The sequence below is a fragment of the Callospermophilus lateralis genome, chromosome 10 (assembly GCF_048772815.1).
Source record: "Callospermophilus lateralis isolate mCalLat2 chromosome 10, mCalLat2.hap1, whole genome shotgun sequence".
NCBI classification, from domain to species: Eukaryota; Metazoa; Chordata; class Mammalia; order Rodentia; family Sciuridae; genus Callospermophilus; species Callospermophilus lateralis.
Genome location: NC_135314.1, coordinates 55786802 through 55794333, shown reverse-complemented (window position 1 = coordinate 55794333; position 7532 = coordinate 55786802). Strand labels below are relative to the sequence as shown.

The following is a 7532-nucleotide window of genomic DNA, read 5'->3' as shown; positions in this document are numbered from 1 at the left end:
CAAGCCTCTGGGATTATAGGCATGTGCCACTGGGCCTGACCTGACTACTTCCACTTTTTTAAAATTAGTGAATGGCTTTAACTTTTTCTATCTTTTTACTTTTAACCTATTTATGCCTTTATCATTAAAGTGGGCTTCTTGTAGAGGGCATATAGTTGGGTAATGCCTTTTTTAAAAAGTCCAAAAAGGGGCTGGGTTGTAGCTCAGCGGTGGAGCGCTTACCTGGCATGTGCAGGGGCTTGGGTTCAATCCTCAGCACCACATATAAATGAATAAAATAAGGGTATTGTGACCGACTACAACTAAAAAAAAATATTTAAAAAAATCCAAAAGGCAATATTTGGTTTTAAAATGCAATGTTGAGGTCATTGGCATTATTATAATTGTTACTATGGTTAGGTTTAAATCTATCATATTATTTGCTTTTTCTTTGCCTTGTTATTTGTTCCACTTCCCACTTTTTTCTCTTGAATTAATTATTTTATAGTTCTCTAATTTTAATCTTTAAATTGGATTATTAGTTTTTAGTTACCTCTTTTATTCTGTCTATCACATTTTACCTTCAAATAATATTATATCACTTCACATATGATGTTAGAACCTTGTAATGGTATAGTCAGCTCTCCATATCCATGGGTGTCCACATCCATGGATTTAACCAAGTGCAGTTTTAAAATATTTTGGGAAAAATTTTTCATTGAATTGAACATGTACAGACTTTTAATTCTTCATTATTCCCCCAAATTATTATCATAGCATGGACTTGTATTAGGTATTATATGTAATCTAGAGATGATTTAAAACATACAGGAGGATGTGCATAGGTCACATGCAAATGCCATTTTTTAAATTAAATTATTTATTTATTCAAATTTGTTATACATGATGGCAGAATGCAATTCATTTCATATTACACATATGGAACACAATTTTTCAAGTCACTGATTGTACACAAAGTATTTTTACACTTTTTGTGTCTACATACATGTACTTAGGTTAATGATGTCTAACTCATCCCACCATCATTCCTACCCCCTAACCCCCTCCCTTCCCCTCCCTCCCCTTTGCCCTATCTAAAGTTCCTCTATTCCTCCCATGCTCCCCCTCCATTGCCATTATGATCAGCATCCTCATATCAAAGAAAACATTTGGCCTTTGGTTTTTTGGGATTGGCTTACTTTACTTAACATTATAATTTTCAACTCCATCCATTTACCTGCAAATGCCATGATTTTATTCTCTTTTAATGATGAGTAAAGTTCCATTGTGTATATATACCAAAGTTTCCCTATCCATTCATCTACTGAAGGGCATCTGGATTGGTTCCACAATTTAGCTATTGTGAATTGTGCTGCTATAAACATTGATGTGGCTGTGTCCCTGCAGTATGCTGTTTTTAAGTCCTTTGGGTGTAAGCCGAGGAGTGGAATAGCTGGGTCAAATGGTGGTTCCATTCCAGGTTTTCCAAGAAATCTCCATACTACTTTCTATATTGGTTGCACCAATTTGCAGCAATGTGTAAGTGTATCTTTTTCCCCACATCCACACCAACACTTGTCGTTTGTATTCTTGATAACTGCCATTCTGACTAGAGTGAGATGAAATATTAGAGTAGTTTTGATTTGCATTTCTCTAATTGCTGGCGATGATGAACATTTTTTCATATGTTTGTTGATTGATTGTATATCCTTTTCTGAGAAGGGTCTATTCAGTTCCTTGGCTCACAAATGTCATTTTATATAAGGTACTTGAGAATCTTCAGATACCAAAACCCTGGGGGTTCTGGAACCAATCCCCCAGGGATGCTAAAGAACAACTGTATATATCCTTTTCCCATTCCTTTATGATGTGAGTAACATTTCTATTTTTTTGATATAAACTTCAAACCTCAAGTCATTATTTTTCTTTAAATTATTTTAAAGAAAAATAATTACATTAGATAAATTTTTACATATTCACCTTTCTGGTACTTTTTGTCCTTTCCTGTGACTTTCAGTTGTAGGCTTAAGGATAGACTCTATGAGGCTGGTAAATAAAAACTACTGGGAAATTTAAACTGATCAACTACTAGAATTGAATAGAATTTGGAAACATTCAAGTTCTGAATAACTGGAATTGGGAAATCTTATTAAAAACCTTGGCATTTAGAAAAGAGATCCTAGAAAGGTCACATTGTAGCAATAAGGCTAAATTAGCCCAAGCAAAAGCTGAAGAGGTTTTGCTTAGGTAAATAACAGATAGCAATCTGGAGAAAGTTTGGGGTTCATCTTGTTTGTTTTCCTTCTGTTCAGAATCATAATCTTACTATGCCTGGGGCTGGGGTTGTAGCTCAGTGGCAGCGCACTTGCCTTGCACCTGTGAGGCACTGGATTTGAACCTCAGCACCACATAAAAATAAATAAATGAAATCAAGATATTGTGTCCATCTATAACTAAAACATCTCCCTACGCCTGGGGACTGGGGTTGTAGCTTAGTGGTACAGTGCTTGCCTAGCATGTGTGAGGCACTGGGTTCAATTCTCAGCACCACATATAAAGAAATAAAGGTTCATTGACAACTAAAAAAAAAAAAAAAATATATATATATATATATATATATATATATATATATATATATATATATAAATCTTACTATGCCTGAATTGTGCAATGCTTTCCTTCCATAGACTTAATCTTGTGTTCTATTACTTATGGGAGAGACTTAGTCTCCTGGTAGTACTTAATTGTGGCTGGATCACCCTTAACATTTTAAAATGTAAACTTTCCATAGAATAACAGAATACCCATTGAAAAACTGCACAAAATATAGGCCTATAGCTTGGTGAATTTTCATTCATTGCATATTCCATATCCCTTAGTGTCTTTTTTCAATTATGAATGCTACATGAGGGTAACCAATATCCCAACTTCTTTAATGTATAATATTTTTGACTTTGAACATTATATGTAGAATCATGTTGTATGTATTTTTTGTGTCTGACCTATTTCACTGAGTTTCATGATTGTGATTCATCCATGCTTTGTGTATAGTTGTATATTGTTTATTCTTTTTTCTTGTATAGTATTCTACTATATAAATATTCTAAAGTTTATTCATCCTTTGAAATCCATGCACATATATATCTTTTTAAAAATATCTTTATTTAATTTATTTTTTTATGTGGTGCTGAGGATGGAACCGAGGGCCTTGCACATGCTAGGCAAGCGGTCTACCTCTGAGCCACAACCCCAGCACCCCCGCACATATATCTTTTGGTGAACATATGAATATGTTTCTGTTGAATGTATTTCTAGGAGTAGAATGGCCATATAAATTCACTTCAATAACCACATTTTAAAAATGTACCCAAATCTTTCTTCTGAACTCTAGACATACAAAACTGCTTGACAGGCATTTTAAAGTACTTCAAATTCAAAATATGCAAAACGATTTACTCCTCCCTTTTTGTTCTCTGAGTCAGTAAATGGCTTCTTAATCCATTACTTAAGGAGTCATCCTTAATACTCGTTTTTTCTTGTCCCTTCCCAGCAAAATAATTCATTAAGTCTCTTAGATTCCATATCCAATTTATGGATATCTTGAAATTATCCACATTTTTTCTGTCTCTATTGCCATTACCATACACCATCATTTGTGACTTTGACCAATGCAACTGCCTCCGAACTGGCTTCTAGTCACTTTTCTTGCCCTCTTTCAATCTATCTCCCTCAAAGAGCCAAGTGTGCTTTTAAATATGTAAATCAGATCCTACTTAATAGTCTTTATTAGCTGCCCATTGACCTGAAGATACTTTCCAAATTATACTCTGAAATATATAGTGTGCCCAAAAAGAGCCAATATGATCTAACTCTTGCTTCATCTCAGCTCAGACTTCTTGCCACCCTTCAAACAACTTCCTTTTTATGCCTAGAACATTCCAAATTCTTTCACGCCCTGACTCACACATCTTTGGACTGTGTTGAGAGCCACAGCAGAAGGGCCCCCAGCAAACTTCCAGCTACCAGCTGATTGGCTCCTCTGCAGTGATGCTCATTGGACTGTTTCCCCACCCTTTCAGACCATAGAGCTGCTCATTGGGGGACTTTTTTTGGCTCCGCCCATGCAACCCAGCCAATCAGCCTCAAGAGCAGGAGGAGTGTGGGGGGGGGCGGGATTGAGAGGCTTGTGGGAAGCCAGTGGTGGCAATTGGGCTCTGAGGGAATTCCTGAAGAGCTCTTGTGGTGCAGGCCTGTGTGTTCTAAAAATAAAGTTCATTTCTGCTTGATAAGTGGCTCCTGAATTGTGTCCAGCCAGACTGCGGCAGGACTGTACTTTTCTTTAATATTTCTAGAGCTTAAAAGGCACTTAATTCAGCGGGCTTTTCTTTGACATTCCAAAATTAATCTATCATCACACCCTTTAATTTTTCTTCATGAATGAAATTATGGCATTTGTTGGTAAATGGATGGAACTGGAGACTATCATGCTAAGTGAAATAAGCCAATGCCCAAAACCAAAGGTCAAATGTTTTCTCGGATATGTGGATGCTAATACAATAAGGGGTGGATGAGGAAAGAATAGAAGTTCATTGGATGGGTTGAGGTTGCAGCTCAGTGGTGGAGCACTTGCCCAGAGTGTGAGGCACTGGGTTTCATCCTCATCACCACATAAAAATAAATAAAGGTATCATGTCTATCTACAACTAGAAACATTTTTTTTAAAAAGTTCATTGGATTAAAGGGGAATGAAGGAAGGAAGCAGGATGGGAATAGGAAAGACAGAATTGTATATATATATATATACACACACACACACACACACACACATACACATATGAATTCATGACCAGTGAAACTCCACATCAAATACAACCACAAAAACGGGAAGTTACACTCCATGTATGTAATATATCAAAATACACTCTACTGTCATATATCTTTAAAAGAACAAGTAAAAAATTTTCTTCATAATACTGATCTCCATTTATATTGCTGTAACAATTTCTGTTTTAATGTCTCTTGTTCCCATGACATCTTAAATTCCTTTGAATATTATGATCACTCCTGTAACCGAAGTCGAACACGGTGTTTGTTGCTTGTAAGACACTCAGTGAATGCTTGTTTAATAACGCATGATCACGTGAAGTCTGGAAGAGAGTATAGGGCCAGCAATTGGCACTTCTCTGCCATGGTTAGATTCTTTCCAGTGTCCGATGGTAGACTGGAGCAGGTCCTTTCTTTGCTCATCCAGAGAGTGTTTTTCTCCCTGTCCCTCGTATAAGCTCTTGCTTTAGGTTTGGGTGTCAGAAACAAACTACCTCTAGATATAGAACGGCAGGGAGGGAATATTAGCTTTGTTTCCGAGGGACAGCATAGTTCTTCTCTCAGAGGATTAGGTAATCTGCCGGCGCAGGTGTACAAGAGGCTGTGGATCTCTCCTGGAGCCGGCGGGACTAAGGCAGGTCCCGGAAGTGGGCGGGTTGGCAAATGCTTCCCACGGAATGATTGGCCTGGGCGAGCCGGGTGCGGGGGTGGGGCTTAACTCCGCTGGCGCCAGCCACGTTGGACTCGGGATTGCCCCGCGGAGAGGCCACTCCCGGTCCCACAATGCACTGCGTGGCACGTCACTCGGAGCTGCTGGTCCCGGCTCGACAGGTACGGCCCGGCTCCTTCCAGTCCTCTTCGCTAGCTCCTCAGAGTAGCTCGGGCCCCTAGCGGCTCCCTTGGTTCTCTCTTTCCACCACGGCCTGCCCCCGGCAGGAACCGAAGCCGTGCCACGGGAGGAAGCCGGAATGTCTCTGGAGGGGCGGGGATGCAGGGTCCTGGTCCTCACTGCACCTTGGGTCTGTGGGCCGCGCGGGCGGCGGTTGCTCCCTGTCAGGCCTGCCCGGGGCAGCCCGGATAGTGGCTTCTCAAGGGGAAAGACGGTCGCCTTGGGCTGTCAGCAGGTGGTGGTAGGGACTCCCTGGCCCCAGATGTCTAGCACATCTAGGCTGTTAGATGGCCCGAGACGGCTTGAGGTGGCATTTCCTCTTTCTTTTAGGCAGGATAGAACTTGAACCGGTGGCTTACTTTGCGTTTTGTGGGGATTGAATGAGTTTTGAACCTAAAGGCTAAAGGCTGCCCATGTTGGCTCCCAGAAACCCATTGAGGCCTTGTTAATGGCACTTTGGGAACGAGGTGGCAGACCTTAGCAATTGGTTCAAAAGTGGAGGTATTGGAAATAGAAGGCCGAGTCGGAGCTGGTTTGAATCTCTCTGCCCGTGAAAACAGCTTTACACCTTTCTTCTGCTGCTTAGTCTCCTGGATGGGAACATCCACCTGGGCAGGTGGAGAGCTTCTGAACCACCCTCTCTTATGCCTATTCAGATAATCTAAAGCCCAGCCCAGAGCCAAGTCCTCTGCTACTACACTGGACGTGACAGGATACTGATAGGTGGAATAACTGCTTCTTATAACTCTGAATCACGTTCCATGTTTCTGATATTTGCTCATATGCCAAGATAGTAAGGAATAGGCAGAACCTGAACAGTACCTGCACTGTATCTACACTTTCTCGTACATTGTTTAGAATTTGAATCTGCCACCTGTGACCGTGCCCAAAGTTGATGGGACATCTGGGCGTTTGCTGTGCTGAGAATGATCACATCAGGTTTTTTTTTTTTTTTTTTTTTTTTTTTTGTGTGTGTGTGTGTTTGATTGTTGTTTTGTTTTTGATGTGTAACTGATTAAAACTTGAGTAGTTTATGTTGATGTATGAAAGAAACCTAGAAGTGCCTGTGACCATTTTCTACATGTAAGAAGTTTCAATATATTTAGGAGCAATGTCAAAGAGTTGTGAGAATTTTTCACACTTAAACCCCTGCTTACTAGTGTAGGGATTAACAAAAAATGCTTAAACTTTCTGGGTTGAGTTTCCTCAAAGTAAAATGGAACTAATAATACCCACCTCACAGTTTTTGGAAGGCCTAAATGAGATAACATATAGAAAGTGCCTAGTTCATAGAGGGTAATCAGTAAGTAGTAAGAACAGCAAATACATAATGTAGTACTTTTAGTATTTTACAAGACAATGCAGGTACTTTACATGATTCTGTGAGGTAGATGTTGTTAGAGATAGACTATCAGTTTACAGGTGAGGAAATTTAGATTTAGAAAGACAAAGTTTGCCCAAGGTTACATGGCTAGAATGTGATAGAGCCTGGATTTGAACCAGAGCCTGATCTTTTAAGTACTGTGTTGTACTGCCTTTTGAAAAAAGCATAGACTGTTATTTTATTATTATTATTATTACAAAATGATCCGCTAGATAGGTTCTTTTATCTATCTATCTCTCTCTCTCTCTCTCTCTCTCTCTCTCTCTCTCTTTATCCCTTGTTGGTTTGGGGAGATTGATATAGAACAATAATGTCGAGATGTTAGAAACTTAGGTTTAAATACTATTTCTGCTGTATGCTAGCATCTGATAAAGTGAGCTGCAGTGGCCTGGGGTTATGGCTTAGTGGTAGAGTGCTTGCCTAGCATGTGTAAGGCACTAGGTTTGATTCTCAGCA

The 7532-nt window shown here is 39.6% G+C and overlaps 1 protein-coding gene across 2 annotated transcripts in view; it reads left to right on the top strand.

Moving 5' to 3' along the window:
• Positions 1 to 5584: 5584 nt before the first annotated feature.
• The window catches only part of Sec22a (SEC22 homolog A, vesicle trafficking protein), a 73697-nt gene continuing 71749 nt past the window's right edge, over positions 5585 to 7532 (top strand). For both annotated transcript variants that reach the window (XM_076868531.2, XM_076868530.2), the window contains exon 1: positions 5585 to 5634. The gene's annotated coding sequence lies outside the window, so the exon portion shown is untranslated. The remainder of the gene's footprint in view (positions 5635 to 7532) is intronic.